Source organism: Scardinius erythrophthalmus (assembly GCF_964197995.2).
Source record: "Scardinius erythrophthalmus genome assembly, chromosome: 25".
In the NCBI taxonomy this organism is placed as follows: Eukaryota; Metazoa; Chordata; class Actinopteri; order Cypriniformes; family Leuciscidae; genus Scardinius; species Scardinius erythrophthalmus.
In genome coordinates, this window is record NC_138245.1 from 3729561 (window position 1) to 3747821 (window position 18261).

Consider the following 18261-nt stretch of genomic DNA (forward strand, 5'->3'; position numbering starts at 1 on the left):
TTGCTGCTTAAAATCAGTACATTTTCACTGTTGACAACCATTTTTTGCTGCTTAACATTTTGAAAACTGAATTTTTTGATGAAAATATTGTTCAAAAGAATATATTTTTTTTAAATATAAATATTTTCTAACAGTATAAATGTCTTTTTTTTAGGGTTATTAATTTCTTTCTTTTTTTAATTGAACTTTTTGATGGTAGTCTATCACAGTTTCTACAAAAATATTAAGCAGTAAAAACTATATATATATTATAATTATAATAAATAAATCTTGAGCAGCAAATCCTCATATTAGAATGATTTCTGAAGGATCATGTGACACTGAAGACTGGAGTAATGATGCTGAAAATGTTATAATATATTCACATAGAAAACTGTTATTTTAATATTTAAAAAAGTATTTTTTTTAAGTATTCATATTTAATATTTTTATATTTAATATTTAATGTAATAGTATTTCAGAGTGTTGCTGTTTTTACTATATTTTTTATTAAATAAATGCAGCCTTGGTGAGCAGAAGAGACTTTTTTCAGAAACATAAAAAAATCTTAATCATTCCAAACTTTTGACTTAAAGTATATAAATATGGTTTTGGTATAAGGAACAGTAGAATATATGAGGCTAATATATAAGATTCTTCCAGTAAAGTGTGATTTGAATTTGTGCAGTTTGCTTGTGTGATTCAGGGTTTGTTCTTGATGTTGGTCGTGTTCAGACACGCACATCTGCTGAATCAAGCAGACCACATGTCAGTCACCACCTCCTGGAATAATCCAGCTGAAACACGCGCACACACACACACGCGCGCACACACACACACACACACACACACACACACACACACACACACACGCACGCACACACACACACACACCCACACACACTTACACCCACACTTGCACACGCACTTGCACACGCACGCAAACACCCACACACACACACACACACACACACACACACACACACACACGCACGCACACACACACACCCACACACACTTGCACACGCACGCAAACACCCACACACACATGCACACACACACACGCACACACACACACACACACACACACACACACACACACACACACACACACACACACACACACACACACACACACACGCATGCACACAAACGCACACGCACGCACACACACACAAACACAGGCAAATTCAAGTCCTTTGAATAAACAAAAAATGTCAATTTACAGCCAGGAAAGAGTGAAAGGGCATAAACCACTAAACATCGACCTGAACAAAGATTACATTTTATTAAAAATAACACAATAAAAACACACAGGAAGTAGCGGATGTTTGACGTATCATACATGAAATACTGCTTTTGTTTTCATGATGAGAGACAAACGTATTAAAAGTAAAGTGGTTGCATCAACAGTTCTGTAAGTACCGCATGTGATTATCTCATTATGTGGTGCCTTCATACACACACGTCCATTAATATGAGATAACATCTACTCATCCCTCAATCTATCCTTTCTTCTTTCAGGGTGGGAACAGACAGAGAGACAGATGGGCTAGGCGGGCGGGACAGGCTGTTTCTTTTGCATTACACACAACAGAGTGTTTTAAAGCCTTCACCATCTTAAAAATAAGGCCAGAAGCTCATGAAAGTGTGCAATGCAGATATGAATAATGGTCCAACCCACTTTCTACCGATCTAACACTTTTAACACTGTACTCAAGAGTTAGATTCAAATGTATAGGCCACTAAACTGTGTGTTTATACAGTATCTGAATAACAACACGTTCACTGTAACTGACTTTCTCAACGTTTTTTTCAACCTGTTGCTGTATTATGACAGTAGTTGTGATGAAAAAAGTAAACTAACCATAGAAGAGGACAGTTTATGTTAATGCATGCTATAGTGCCCCTTGTGGCAGCACTAAAAATGCATCTATAGCATAATGCAACAATGTAAAAACGTCTCGGTTACTAATGTCACCCTCATTCCCTGAAGGAGGGAACGGGAGACATAACGTCAACGTGACAACGTAATTGGGGTCACTTCAGGGAGCCCTATCATCTTCGAGTGTCTACAGAACGAGCCAATGACTGTTGGTATGCGTGATTCGCGTCACGCGCCCTGCCCCGCAGTGCGGGTATAAACAGGAAGCGGGCGCACACACATATAATTTTTCGCTGAGGAGCCGTAGTGATGGCCTTCAGGGAACGAGGGTTACATAAGTAACCGAGATGTTCCCTTTCAGTCGCTCACGTTCGACGTAGTGTCGACGTGGCGACGTAATTGGGATCCCATGGAAACCGCCACGGTTGGTGCCACATCCAGCGCCCTATGCAAGACTCTCATTCTGGGACTGAAGACTGGCTGGGGCTGAAGACCTGCGTAGAGGGAGTTCGAACTGCTGTTCCGTTATAACCCACACAGTGAAACTCTTGGATAACACTGGGAAAGCGTGCCTTTCCAAGGGAGAGGTACACTGCGGAGCCACATCCTGCCACAAGGAGAGGACACATACGGATTGGCCGGTCAGGGGCAGTGCAACATATGGAATGTCACTGGGGTGGTTCCAATCTGAGAAGGGGGAGGCAACACCAGACAGTGACGGCAGAGCGGACTTTGCCAAGGGAAAGTCACGGGCTCACCGCAGGGAGCTAATCGTTGAAGAATACGCATATGGGATCGCTGCAGGGATCACCACATATGGAACCCAGCCTAGCACAAGTTACACAAGCATACGAGCACTAGGCCTGGCATTCCTTCGTAAGCCAAGGCGATGGCATCCACTAACCAGTGGGCCATCCTCTGCTTGGAGACAGCCTTTGCCTTCTGCTAGCCTCCATAACAGACGAAGAGCTGATCTGAGGTCCTGAGACTTTGCGTTCTGTCCACATACTGACGCAGAGCGCAAACGGGACAGAGAAATGCCAGGGCTGGGTCTGCCTCCTCCGAAGGCAGCGCTTGCATGTTCACTACCTGGTCCCGGAAGGGAGTGGTAGGAACTTTGGACACATATCCGGACCATGATCTCAGGATCACATGAGAGTTAGCCGGGCCGAATTCTAGGCACGATTCGTCGACCGAAAATGCATGCAGGTCCCCTACCCTCTTGATAGAGGCCAATGCAACCAGGAGTACTGTTTTACAGGACAGAATTTTTAACTCTGCTGACTGCAAAGGTTTAAAGGGTGGTCTCTGAAGTGCCGAAAGGACTAGAAACAAATCCCAAGAGGGTTTAGAGCGTGGGCGAGGTGGATTTAGTATCCAACCTGATGATCAGGTCGCGCTTTCCCAGTGACTTACCTTCAACTGCATCATGATGTGCGGCAATAGCGACAACATAAGACTTTGTACTGATATGCCCGTCCCTCGAACGCAAAACGATGAAATGGTCTGTGTCGAGGGAGAATCGAGACATGAAAGTACACGTCCTTCAGGTCGATCGCTGCAAACCAATCTTGGGTACGGATGCACTTGAAAATGCATTTCTGCATAAGCATCTTGAACGGCAGCCTGTGAAGGGACTGGTTCAGGACATGCAGGTCCAAGATTGGCCATAACCCACCACCTTTCTTGGGTACAATGATGTACGGCTGTAGAAGCCGGTCTTCATATTGGCTGGAGGGACCGGCTCGATCGCGTCCTTTGCCAGTAGGACTGCGATCTCCACCCTGAGCACAGGGACATTGTCCGCCAGAACACGGGTGAAAAGAATGCCCCTGAATGCAGGGGGACGCCAGGCGAACTGAATCGCGGAGGAGGAGCTCTGGGTCAGAGCACTATACGGTGGAGACCACGACCTGGTGAGCTCCTCGTGCACTTCCGAGAAGAAAGGCACCGGGGCGGCGCGCTGAGAACCAGCACGGGCCGCCCCGAGAAACCAAACATCCAGCCGGGAAGGTTCAGGACGTGTTGGAGGGTTCCACTCAAGCCCGACCTTCTCGGCGGCCCAGGAAAGCATAGCTGCCCACTCTGGATCGGACTCGGGCAACGCTACACTTCCCGAAGGAGGTAACGCAGCCGAATCTTCATCTCCAGAGGAGCGAAGCTCCCCCTCTGATGCTGCTATCAACATCTGGTTGTCAGGAGGAGCCCCAAAAGACACAGCTGGTCGTTCAAGAGAAGGACCATTAGGTTCTTTTGGAAGCTCCAGTGGCGGCCGCGTTTGTGATCCTCAGATCACCCTGGCTAAGCGCCGAAGTAGGCCTATTCGGGGCAGAATAGACGCTAGATCGGGGCATAGGCGAGGGGACTGCACCTCCCTTGAGGTAAGCGAGTCTCGATCTTAACGCGGTCATAGTAATATTCCCGCATTGGGAACATGAACTATTCACAAAAGCGGCCTCAGCATGCTGAATGCCCAAACATGTGAGGCAACTATTGTGGCCGTCTGCTGGCACCAGGGAATGACCGCACCCAGAAACACACAAGCGAAATGACATCCTGAAAAGGATGCAGGGTTCGCTTGTGTTGCTCTTTTGTAAAGAAAAAGAAAGAAAAGAAGAAATACACTCTTTCCGCTACTCTCACAGTGCTTAGGCATCCAGGGAATGGCCGCAGTGTACAGCAGTGCTGTAAACACTATAAGGGAAACGCCCACCGATACCGACACAGAAATAAGCTTGCTGTGAAAACAGCAGTTGTGTGAGCTTAAGCTCGCGGCCACTCGCTGATCGCACCGTCACACCAACACCGAAGAGAGAGAGTCTTGAAGGAGTCTCCAACACAGTAGCAGTCTGTAGATTTCGGAAGACAAACAGAAGCTCAGCTCCGAGGTGAAAGACGATATGTGCGTGTGCCCGCTTCCTGTTTATACCCGCGCTGCATGGCGGGGCGCGTGACGCGATTTACGCACGCCAACGGTCATTGGCTCATTCTGTAGACACTCAAAGATGATAGGGCTCCCTGAAGTGATCCCAATTACATTGTTACGTCAAACGTGAGCGACTGAAAGGGAATCCAAGTTTCCTAGCTAAAAGCTTTCATGTATTTGAGTAGCATGTTCCAGGCCTTAAGGTTGTTCAGTGGGTCTTTGCAGCATCTTTATTCATGACACTGGAAATTAAGTGCAATGTGGGAAACATTATACCATTTTTTCATATTTACCATATACCATATAGAAAATTTGCATATAGTGAATGGTAGCCTATAAATATTATAAAATATTACGAGTAATATGGTAAAATAAACAACCTTCTAACTAAAGAGCTTTGTAAATGTGATTAGGATGTAAGTACAGTTTTATCTTATTGAATACATGCAGTTGATGGTGGATTCTCTGATGTTTTAAGGCCAGAGGTTTGGTATCACAAATGTTTGCTGTTATTTCTATGATTTTGGCATTTACTCACCCTCAAGTTGTTTCAAACCTGTATGAATTTCTTTCTTCTGTTGAACAAAAAAAAGAAGATATTTTGAAGAATATGGGTAAACAAAAAGTTGATGGACCACATTGACTTTCATAGTATGGAAATAAAATAAAAAATACTATGGAAGTCAATGGGATCCATCAGCTGTTTGGTTACCGACATTCTTCAAAATATCTTCTTTTGTGTTCAGCAGAAAATAGAAATTCATAGAGGTTTCGAACAACTTGAGTAAATGATGACAGAATTTCATTTTTTGGGTGAACTATCTCTTTAAGGACACCTTAAATAATCAACTCTCCCTCTTCCAGCTCATGACATCAGCGCTGAAACATTATTCAGCCTCAGTACTGACAGCAACTCTATTAACTGTACATAAAAGACCACTTTACTTTTTTATTAGCTTCAGATTTAACGTCCTGAAATGTTGGACGAATACGGAGAAAAATCCAGTTGAGTTTGTACACTTTTAGTCTGCACCTAAAACCTGTGAGTTCTGTACAGCTACAATTTAAAATTTGACATTCACAACACATAGAAGAGAAACACTGACATTGCAAAGTTGGGAGAAATTTGAGATATCAATATATCAGGTCTTAAACTGTTCTTGTGAAATATAGAATATAAAAAATATGTAAATGTGACATTTAAAGTCCCCCTGTAGTCGATAATTTTCTCCCTTAAAACTCATCTTTGATCACCAAAATGACATATTTAAAAAAAAAAATTATTCATGCCTTAAAATACCTTGAATGCAACTTTACACCCTTGCCTCATTTAGTAAACATGGTTCTATGAATATGCAAATGAGCCCCGCCTCCACTCACTCACTCAGCTCAGAGATCCACTGGTTGACGATCACACGTTGATCTGATTGGTTACAAGGTAGTTTGTGACGTCAGAAACACCAGCGATTTCAAACCGTGTTTTTGAGACGTGGTTCACTGCAGTTTTAAGGAGAGAAAATAATCAGCAATGCTGTCGACTTATGAATTTACACATGGTTTGTCTTAAAGCATATTAAAAACACCACATAGACATATAAACAACATTAAAAGCTGCATTTTCACCACATGGGGACTTTAATATTTAAAATATTGCATTTGCACCAAGGCAAAATATATCATTTGAAATATAACATTTTCAAAAATATGGCCCTATTTTAACGATCTGAAACGCAAGTATCAAGCGCGAAACGCAAGTAACTTTGTGGGCGGATCTCGGGCGCTGTTGCTATTATACCGGCGGGATAAATGACTCTTGCGCCCGACGCAAATCTAAAATGGGTTGGTCTGAAGTCGCTTCATTATTCATAGGTGTGGTTTGGGCGTAACGTGAAATAAACCAATCAGAGCATCATCTCACATTCCCTTTAAGAGCAGACGTGCTTGTTCCATGGCGTTCCATGGCGTCCATTGTTCCATATTTTTCCTTGTAATAATGTATGGTTTTCTAAAAATGAGAACTGCTGCGTCTGTGTGTAGATGAGATAAGCTTTGTTGTGCACACGCTATATTGATTATGGCCAAGCATGCGCCCTTAAAGGGACACTTCACCCATTTGCATTAAGCTTTGCATTGTTAGAAACCCAGTCATACTATTGAATGGTCGTGCAACACTCTCTCATTTTCCCCTGAGACGGGAGAAATCTGTTATTTACCTCTTACACTTCCTCCTACAATGACGCAAAAATCGTCATTTTGCGTCATTGTAGGAGGAAGTGTTAGAGGGGGGGATTTCTGTTAAGACTACAGACACTAGTTCCGCATCTTTCCCAGGGTGGGGCGCGCTCACGCTACAGACCTATTATAGATCAGTGGGTGGGACTTTACTCTCTGAAACTGAAAGCAATATCCTCCATCTTGTTTGAAGCTAAGCTAACAGGCGCTGTGGAGACAGATGTAAAGTTATGACAATAGCGGAGGAGAGTGCTCAATATGATATAGAAGAAGAGGATTTCGGAAGTCTGATGCTTGAATCAGGTGTCTGTGGCTACCTTTACAAGCCGCATTATAGCGAAGAGCAGCCGAGGCAGAAGACCTGCCTGCCGCGGACGAGGAGCCCGGACTGGCTCGAGTTAGGGCGGACTGGTGGCGCCGGTGATCTCACAATGCAGCTACGAACCGCTACGAACACAGAGATAGAGTCCGTCTGTGGCAAAGAATTTCAACGATGACAATTTCTCCTGGACGAAATCTCTGAATCAGACGAGGACACGGACGTTTGTGTTGAGAACTATCCTAGTTTCGCACCGCATATGTTCTGACTGAACATCCAGGTACCATGCAATAATTCACCTTTTCGAAAGAAATACAAACGAGGAGTAATGCACTATATGAGTTCGCCAACTAACTAGACATTTTGTGTGAATGTGAAATGAATTTCAAGCTCTGGTAGTAGCTAGCCTTGTAGACGGAAGAGTGATTTCTCTTATAGGCAGATATGCGCTTTCTGGATTAGTGGGAGTGGCTTGCGGAGCTGTGCAATGTGGTGCATTGTGGGAGTTGTTGTCTTTCATACAAATGTGTTCTGAAGTTATTTTTTGTCTTTTCTCGGTCACGAAGGCACCAAATTCAAAAATTATTTTACATTTCGACTACATATATGACCCACTTTAAATAAAAAACAATGTTCAAATGGGTGAAATGACCCTTTAAAATAGCATATGAATAACATGCGCAACTGACTTTAGACTAGGTTTTTCCTGTTCAGTGACGGAATTGTTTTCTGAAACTGCAAAATAGCACCAGGGAACGTTTGCGGCGGAACACGCCTCCTCTTTTTCGCTGAACCACCCCCGGGAGCGCAAGTTCATTCCCTAATTTACCGACGTGCGTCTGTGGAGGGAAAAGTCCGCTGTGCACGGGTGCAAAATAGGAATGATACATGCGTCGGTGTATAAAGTCAATTGCGCTGGGTGCAAGATAGGGCCCTTTATGTTTCTAAAGACTTTAGAAATACAAAGATGTTGCACTAATATTACTTAAGAATACCAGAAGGAAAGCACAATATGGTGGAATAAGTCTCACCTTCTAAATAAAACAGCCAATCGCTGATTGGTAAAGACATTCATTTATGAGATGCGCTCTTATGCCTGCACATAACCTGGTCTAGACTGAAAAATAAGCTATTAAGCTATTATTTTAACATCATTTGAGCATATGAAACAACATTTAGACAGTTCATGTCAGATTTTGTTGCTGATTTAAAATATGTTATTTAATTGTGATTTCGACAAGCAGTTTTTGAGATTTCAGGATTCCCCCATTCAAATAGATGGGATTTGGACTTGGATGTAGAGTTCTCAACGGGCCTGAAAATTACAACCCGACCCGACCCGGCCCGTGGCTTTTAAAGCCCGGACATGATGTAACCCGACACATCAACATGAATTATCAGCCCGAACCCGGCCCGCGGCCCGACGCCGATTCTGTTTTTTTTTTCCCTCTTTTTTCTCATACACGTATTATCATGACCAGCAGACGGGAATTCAAATCAACCTTTAATGTTCATGCCTTTTAACAATACAAACAATACAAACAACTGAAACAATAAACTTTAAATATATAAATAGGCTATATAAATATGCCTTAAATAAAAATCTTCACACAATAATAGCACCTCATCAGCACCTTGCATTTTGAGCATTGCACATCACATTCCATCAGAATCCAGCACCACTCCAAACACTTTCCAGACCTCTGATTTTCCCACTCCTGTAGTAGCGACGGTGAATTCACCTGCGGCAAGTTTACTTTTCACCAACTCCATCTTCTTCTCTCCTGGCTAAAGGCGTGCACGCAGCGGCGTCAGGTCTGCCTCCGCCCCTCTCCATGATGCACGTTGCACGCAGCAGCCAGACTTTCTTTACGGTGAACAGCAGCGATGATTAATAAATGTTTTTTCACTGAGCGGAAAAGATTAAGCCCGAGGTCCGACCCGACCCGAGTCATTTGCTTATATTTTCGACCTGAACCCGCGGGTCCCGTCGGGTTTGTCGGGCCGACCCGACCCGTTGAGAACTCTACTTGGATGCTCGAGGCGTTGCAAATATGGCTGGCGAGTGTACAGACTTTCCTTGAACGGCACTTTGATAAATAAAAAAGGACAAATATGGTATATTAGTTTAATGACATCATTATCTGTTATGAAGGGTTTTTCTCTCATTGACAAATATTATTGAATGCATTGGGAAATATGGAATACTTTTCAGTCACTGAGGAATGTAATCTCACATTCTCGTACAAATAGTAGTGCACAAAATGGATCACATCTATTGTATTGCACACACACACACACACACACACACACACACACACACTTATCTGCACATGAGTTTGGGAATCTCGTGGAGCTTCTGGTTTCATAGATGCAGAATGTGAGATGAAAAAAGAGGTAGCATTTGAAACAAATGTCAAATTCTTCTAGTTTTAAGAGCGAGGCAGAGGATGGCCAACGCTGAGGTTATGAAGGACTGAGGCTGGGAAAGCACAAACTACACATTGTGCCTCGCTATTTATTTATATAGAATTGGAGTGGAATTTCTGGGGTTTGGCCCAATTCTTTAAACCACCAGTGGTGTGTGTGTGTGTGTGTGTGTGTGTGTGTGACAGAGAGAGAGAGAGAGAGAGAGAGAGAGAAATTGGAAGTAGTGATTGAGTGTTTGCATGATGGAGGATTCTAGTAAACTCATTTGAGTAAAATTAACATTGCCAAATTATACAGGATTATCTTCTTAATTTGTTCAACTTTAAAGAAAGAAAGGCACATCGACAGACAGAGGAATGTGTGGTGATAGAGATCAGCCGGCTTGTGCACATGCTGCAGGGAAACTGTCCCATCACAAGTTAGCTGGCATGACTTACTGGCATTAAAAAAGTAGCGAGTCGAACGCTTTTATGCCGGTAGCGTTTGTCGAGCTGTGCATGAATCTTTCTGCTTGTCCAGTTACAGGAATAGTTCACCTAAAAAGGAACATTTCAACATTGTTTAAAAATATAACTATGTAACTAACTGTTTATAACTATGTAATAATAATTAAATGAATTACTTGATACAATGCACTTATTGTGTAGTTGTGTTTTTACCTTAGTCTGTAAAAAAATATGGACGTAGTGTCAGTAACGTCACCCGTAGGTCGCCATTTTGGCAGCGCGTTACTCCCGGATAAATGAAAATGGGCAGCGAGGCGGATTAGCTGAGGTGACGTGACGCTAACAGACAGCAGACAAACGGCTAGTAGTGACATCAGTGGCAATCCATCTGTCACTCAAGTGGCCACGCCCCTAATTATGCAGAACTTTAAGACTTAACATAATTTAAATGGATGAGTTATAAAAAAATTCACCCCCTCACAGTTGTCATGAATGGCAAAATTAGCAATATAGTCCAAAACCACTTTTTACACCAGGCTGTAAACATATTTTTTTCTGCTGTAAAGTTGGGCATTTTAACATAGGGGTCTATGGGATTGACTCTCTTTTGCAGCCTGTCTCTTGTGGCCAGTCGATGAATTGCAGTTTAAGTCATTTTCTTGTTGGATTCGAGAGAGAGACAGGAAGGTTGCCGCTTGGTTTTAACATTGAACTTATATTTAAAAAAAACATGTGCATGTAATTACATCTGTAAATAATGTCTGTAATTACATCTATAATTACCGTTGACCCTTAACCAACCCTTAACCCTACCTATACCACCAAACCTGTCCTAACCTTACCCATATCCACATCAGTAGCAGCACAAGTGCTCTGCAATACATCAACACAATAAGTGTATTGTGCGTAACAATTATTGTTACTTTTTATGTAGGTACATGGTAGTGAAAGATACTTAATATAAAGTGGGACCAAATTAGGTGTAGAAACAATTTCCACTCAGAAATTGTTAGTAAATCTACTTACTCCAGTAAATTGTTTTATTTTTTTTATTTGATTTACTAACAGCTTGCATCAGTGCAAACCCTCTTTCTGCGTTTAAAACTACTGTCGGGATTTACTGAAGACACGCAGTGAAAAATTAGCAATGAAAAGGCTTGGACAGTTATTTTTGCGGCTTATGCATTTGTAGGAGTTTCCCTTTCAGGTGCAAAATTTATTGGAAGAGAGTACTTAAATGAATCATGCGAGGTGATTTACTAAGGTTTGCATTAATTTTCTGGTGTTTGGCACAAAAAAAGCATCTCTTAACCCATTTTGTGCCTGTTAGTAGATCCCCCGCACATGATTATCAGAGGACTACGCTAATCTGCGCTTGGTAGATTGTGTTTATCTTTATGGAAATGATTCGGCTGCATCTGTGTTCTTTCATTTGCGCGTCGTCAGTAGACGTCAACTTCTACATAGCCGACTTCTCCTTTGAATGAACTTTTGCAGATTTATTAGCAATGGAAATGTAGTTAATTGCACATTTGCAAATGTTTGTATGTGTACATAAGTGCCCTATAATGCAGAGAAGACTGTTTTCCCCCTTGAGGGTCAGATTACAATTCATGACCGGCACACACACACACACACACACACACACACACACACACACACACACACACACACACACACACACACACACACACACACACACACACACACACACACACACACACACACACACACACACAGACACACACACACTACAGACCCCCAAGGAACCACACATTCCAATACAAGCAAATCCAGCACACATGCAGTCAGAAATCCAAACCCAAACGCTGCGTAGCTCCAGCCACAAATGATGAGGTCCAGGTTTATGTTCCTCGCTGGAAGAAGAGCGAGTCGTTTGAACAGAGCAGGGTTTGTTCGGTCTGTCTGGGCATCCCATGACGCTAGTGTTCGGCAGTAAAAAAAAACATAAGTTTGATTCTGCAAGATCCTGCAGATGAGCCACTGACGCCAATGGACAAAGACAGAGACAATATACAAAAAATAAAAAGATAGAAAGGGAGCAGAGGCACAGATGGACAGGAATGATTGGCAGATCGACGAAAAGCAGGAAGGCCTGAGAAAGAGACAGAGAGAAAGAGACAGAATGGGGCACCTTTTCCTGTCTGCATTCCCCTTTCCTTTCTGCAGTCCTCAAGCCTTGGCCCGCGAGTGTGTGTGTGTGTGTGTGTGTTTGAAGGGGGTGTAATTGCCTCAAGGTGTGGAGAGAACAGAACTGGCTGAGACTGTGCAGTGCTGCTCCCTGCTGTGTGTCACTGAGGAGTGTGTGTGTGTGTGTGTGTGTGTGTGTGTGTGTGTGTGTGTGTGTGTGTGTGTGTGTGTGTGTGTGTGAGTGTGTGAGAGAGAGAGAGAGAGAGAGAGAGAGAGAGAGAGAGAGAGAGAGAGAGAGAGAAGAGAGAGAGAGAGAGAGAGAGAGAACAAGAGAATGAGAAAAGCAAGAGAAGGAGGGGGACGTGTTGAAAGACAGGTGAAAATGTTGAGGCAGAGAGAGCAAAGGTATGGGGTGAAATAGGGGGTAACGTATGTGCGGATTAACAGATGTCTACAGAATGGGAAGGCAGGAGAAAGAAAAGCATGGGTGTTTTTGTTCCATTTTAGTGAAAATGCATTAAAAAAAATTTTTTTTGGTACAAAAATGACAGGAAAAGCACATATCCTGTATTGTGTATTGTGTACACATTGTATATTGGCTGAAAGGTTTTTTTTTTTTTTTTTTTTGTCGTCTCTGCATTGCCAAATGTATGTAAGACATCTGTAGACTATATAAACATGAACAGATATTGACAAAACAAGAATGTGGAAAAAAGAAAAAAGTTTTGAACGTTACATTTTTCTACAATGTAGTGTTTCGATATAAAATTTTTTTTTTTGTAATTCTCTTAGGTAGAACATACTGTATTTATGCTGCATTTCCCAAATATAAAATAACTCTGGTTAGTAACCTAAGAGACACTTTTTCCCCCTCAAATGTCTTGGAAGAATTTTATTCATTAATTATATGTTAAGATGAACTAACAATAAAAAAAAATACCTGTGAAACTACAGCGAAGAGTAACCCTGCAAAAAACTCCACAAACACATTCTCTTACATGTAAAAGTCATGAATAAAATAATGAATATAAAAAGAGGATTTAATGGTGACATTTTTTCAATGGTCCATTCTACTAACTATAAGTAACTTTGCAACTACATGTCAACTGTCTGTTTAATATCTGATAATACTTTTATTTTGATGATCCCAGCACACATTCTACTGATTATAAGTAACTTTGCAACTACATGTCAACTTATTCTGACCCAAACCCTAACCTAAAAGTCTACTAATACTTTAATGAGAGTGAGGGGCCGTTTACACTGCACCGTTTTCAACTATAAACTGAAAACCTTTTATGCATTTCATTTATGCCGTTCATTTACACGACGGATTTTGGGAGCCTGAGAATGCAAACTTTTGAAAACGAGTTTCAAAGTGCACGTTTTTGAAAACCATACAATTATCGCCTCCGCGTTAACTGTGTATATGCAAATTTGTGTAAACGGCAACATCATGCACATGTGTGTCTATAGTCATGTACGAGTACTTGACAACCACAACAAAAAGTGTTTATTAACACTTTCACAACATGAAAATGAACACAACATGCTTTCACCATCTTGATTGTTTCTATTCACCACTCTGTAGAAGAATGTTTCTTTACAAATTGGCATTGCTGACTTCTGGCCTGGCATGCATAATACAGCGTTTTTAGTCGTTTTCGGGATTCCATCTCAATGGGATTTTTTTTTGTGTGTGTTTGTCTTTTCAAAATGCGAAGGAAAAACGTTTCCATTTTTAGTACATTGTTGTCGTGTAAACGTACCCTTAGTTGACATACATGTGCAAAGTTAGTAGAATGCCTAAATTGGACCATCGAAATAAAGGGTAACCAATTGGGTATTAGGAAAATTAGGGGAATAAACAAGTGGCACAATGAAAAAACAGACAAAGGGCCCTATTTTAAGGATCTGAGCGCATGGTCTAAAGCACACGGTGTAAGAGCACTTAGTGTGAGTCCAAATAAAATGATCAAATGGTCGTCGCCATTTGGACGACGGGAAAAATGGTCGTCGCTCCCGGCGCATGGTCAAAAAGTGTTGTCCATATTCTCTTAATGAGTAATGGGTGTGTTTTGGGCGTAACATAAAATAAACCAATCAGAGTCTCTTCTCCCATTCCCTTTAAAAAGCCAGTTGCACTTGCGCCAAGGCGGATTCACTATTTACATGACGGAATTAGCAAGCAGAAAAACTGAACGCTTCTCTAGCGAGGAAACGGATCTGCGAGGAAATGGATCTGCTCATGCACAAGGTTAAAGCTGTGTGTGTGTGTGTGTGTGTGTGTGTGTGTGTGTGTGTGTGTGAGGTTAAAGCACAAGCAGACCATCTACGGGACAAGCCGGATTCCACCATATCTTTATGTACACAATAATAATCTTTTACATTGTAATCCTTTTATTTTTAATATTTGCCAAATTTGTGTGCTGCTGCGCATCCCTGTGTGTGTAATAAGCAGAGTGTACGCACCTATAGGTGCACATTACACTAATGCGCTCTTTAAATAACAAAAAAAATACTGTGCCCTTGACTTTAGACCAGATTTCAGTTGGTAAATGGCGCAGTCTATTTCTGATTCCTCAAAATAGCAACGCTCCAACAATGCGCCAGAACACACCTCGTTTTCAGACCAGCAGCCCATGGGCGCACAAATGGGCGCAAATTCATTTGCTATTTAAACAATGTGGCGCAGGACGTGAAAATGAAAACTGCGTCAGGCTGAAACAGCAAAACTCACTTTTGTCACGCCTGGCACTGCATTGCACCGGATGTATGATAGGGCCCAAAGAGTTGAGTGAGGCAAGCATAGAGAACCAGGCGCCAGAGAGAGTGAGTGAACCAGAGAGAGAGAGAGAGAGGGAGGGAGGGCAGAAGTTTTGGGGGAATGTTAGCACCCCACTGGGGCTGGCTTTAAGAGTTCAGTCCTCGTGAATGAGGGGAGGAAAAGGGAAAAGCATGGAAGGTGAATCATATAGGCTGTGGGTTTGTCTGAATTTCATGCCACTCTTCTTCTCTCACACTCCTCTGGAGGAAATGTGATTATAATGAGACTCATGAGTCAGCGATTACATTTGATTCAAAGTGCTATGCTGCAGAAATGCAACAAACAGGGGAAATCGCTTATTTCAAAAGACTAACAATTAGTCTTAATATAAATAGATTACATGTTGTTTTACTTAGAAAAATGACAAGCTGCAATGTCTGGACATTACATAAAAACAACACAAAAACATCTCTGTCATCATTAACTCACAGTTTCCTCTGTAAATATGTGAAACGTTTTTTTCATCCTTTAGCACTGCTTTCTAAATAATGCACAACACTATGAAAAACATGTCAAAGTAAGAACATTTGATGCAGACTTTGGCTGGGTCAAGTCAAGTTTAGAAGAATTAAGAAATGCAATACAGAGTCAACAGGGACAGTTGACGTCGATTTCGGCATATTTCAGTAGCGACGGATTGGAAGAGTTACCGCAGATCTGGACAGCATTAAGTTGTGGTGCACTTGATGAAATGAGAGAAAAATAAAGATGATGTAGTAAACCCATGGAGGAGAGGTGAGGTGAGGTGAGGTGAGGGTTTGGGGCGATGATGATGATGATGATGAAAACATCGCTGAAAGACAGGCTTGAAGAGCTTTTGACTGGCTATGAGTCTCTTTAATGTGGCGAAAGTCTTCAAATAGTTACACTGTACATCCATAACCCTTCACAGTCAAACCAAAACACATTTCTTCTCTGTAGAACTGGATGGAAACTTTCAGTTAATCTATGGCCTTTTATTGATGCACTTTTATTGAGAAAGGACAGGAAGTGAACAGCAGAAGAGGGAGGAATGCGATCTGAAATACTGTAGATGGAAATATTCCTCATGTTAATGCTTTTTTTTTTTAGCTATATGAATATTTTAATTGTTATAGCTGACTGTTAAGCAAAAGGCTATCACAGCACATCATGTAATGTAACATCTTTTATCTATGTAATGTATTGTATTTATGCCTATATTGAGTAGCCTGGCAAGCCAGACCTACATCAAGATGTTAGGTCTGGCAACTCACCACGGCTCAATCCGAGGGGCGGGATAAACGGCTGTCTTTCAAATTCACTCTGCATGCAATAGGACAGCGCATCAACCAACCAGAGCGTTTTCCCAACAGCGGAGCTAACGTTAGTTGATAGATTCAACTTTTGAATCTGGCCGGCAAAACTACGAACACATCTTGCTGTTTTAAGAATGACTTAAGTCCCGTTCTTTGCTCTTTTCTCAAAGAAAAACTTAACTCCAAGTCCTCCAGAGTCGCGGCCAAAGCCGATTCGAAAGACTGTTCGCCAGCAGCAGCTCTTCTTTGTATTCAAGTAGCAGGGAACCGTCGCAACTCTGTCGTCATTATGTTAAGCCCGCCCCGCCTACTCTATACACGATGTGATTGGCCTGACCCAATTTAGGTTTTTACAGCTCCAAAAGTCAATGGAGAGTTGCTAGACTACCCTGGCTGCAAAATAAATTTTGCTGCCGCTAGGGTGCGTCTAGATTTCTAGGCTATATATTGAGACCCATTATTAATAAAATCGTTGTGTTTATTTGTTTAGAGATCAAATTTTTGAATTGGAAAAAAAACAACTACAATATAAGATTAGGATAACATCAAGACATATTATTAATTTCTGTTCCGTAAGTTAAAATCATTTAAAGGGTTACTTCAGGATTTAGCATTAAGCTTTGTATTAGTAGAAAACCTGTAGTATTTTTCGAATTACCATGCTTTCCCCCCTCATATCCCCCTGAGAGGAGAGATTTATGTATTTTTTGTCTGGAAAAAATCCTCCGATGACGCAAAAATCGTCATTTTGCGTCATCGGAGGATTTTCTGTCCAGAGGCTAAAGACTACAGCCAGTAGATGGCGTTGTTCCGCATGTTTTCAGCCCGCCCATAGAGGGTGGGATCTCACTCACAGAATGTACACAGTATCAGCCGTCTTTCTTTGGAAGCTAAGCTAGCATGCTCTTGTTCTGTGGAGAAAGCTGAATAATAGGAGAAAGCTGAGTAAGTAGGGGTTACCATCTTCCTTTTCCCGGACTTGTCCGGCGGGCGAGACTGTTAAAAATGTCCGGGATTCGGCTTTTGCGTTCTGCGGTCGCCATTCATTGTTTACATGCACACCTCTCGTTTCAATCTAACTGAATTAATTCCGATCGGTGAATCTGACTGTAGTGTTTACATGAACGCTAAACAAGTGATTGGTTGGTTGATGTGCGTTTTAACATTGCTAAGAAAATTCCCGCTCCTTCGTGAGATATGCGAGACCCGGCGCGTCTCAGTAATGAAGCCACCGGCCTCGCGCCGTTCTCCCGCGGCCGTCAGCCTCGTCCTGCTCGCCACAGTAAACATGATGAATGGCGACTGTAGAACGCAAAAGCCGAATCCCGGACATTTTGGGTCTCTAAATCCCTGGCAAACTCATCACTTACTTAGGCTAGCCTTGTTGTTTTCAACTGTGCTCTCTAACCGGTAGGCGTGGCCTCCTAAGGCAGCGAAGCAAGTGCATTCTGGGAGTTGTTGTCTTTCATCCACATAAGCCAAAAATACATTTTCTGGCTTTTCTCAGTCTAGAAAGCTCCAAATTCAAAAATTTCTCCACATTTCTTCTACTTAAATGACCTATTTTAAATACACATTCATCTTCCCAGAGGTGAAGTATCCCTTTAAAATCATTGGCCCAAAGGTCCAAGACCACTAGTGAAAATACTTTTTGTGTTTTCTTAGTTAAATACAAATTGTTTCATTACAAATTATATTATACTTGAGTGAACAATCTGAGTGAAAAGTTGAACTGAATTAACATGAATTTCAGCAGTATGTCACACATATATTTACATATACTAACATA

The 18261-nt window shown here is 41.9% G+C and overlaps 1 protein-coding gene across 1 annotated transcript in view; it reads left to right on the plus strand.

Moving 5' to 3' along the window:
- The window catches only part of rargb (retinoic acid receptor, gamma b), a 42766-nt gene that overhangs the window by 559 nt on the left and 23946 nt on the right, over nt 1–18261 (plus strand). The window lies entirely within an intron of this gene.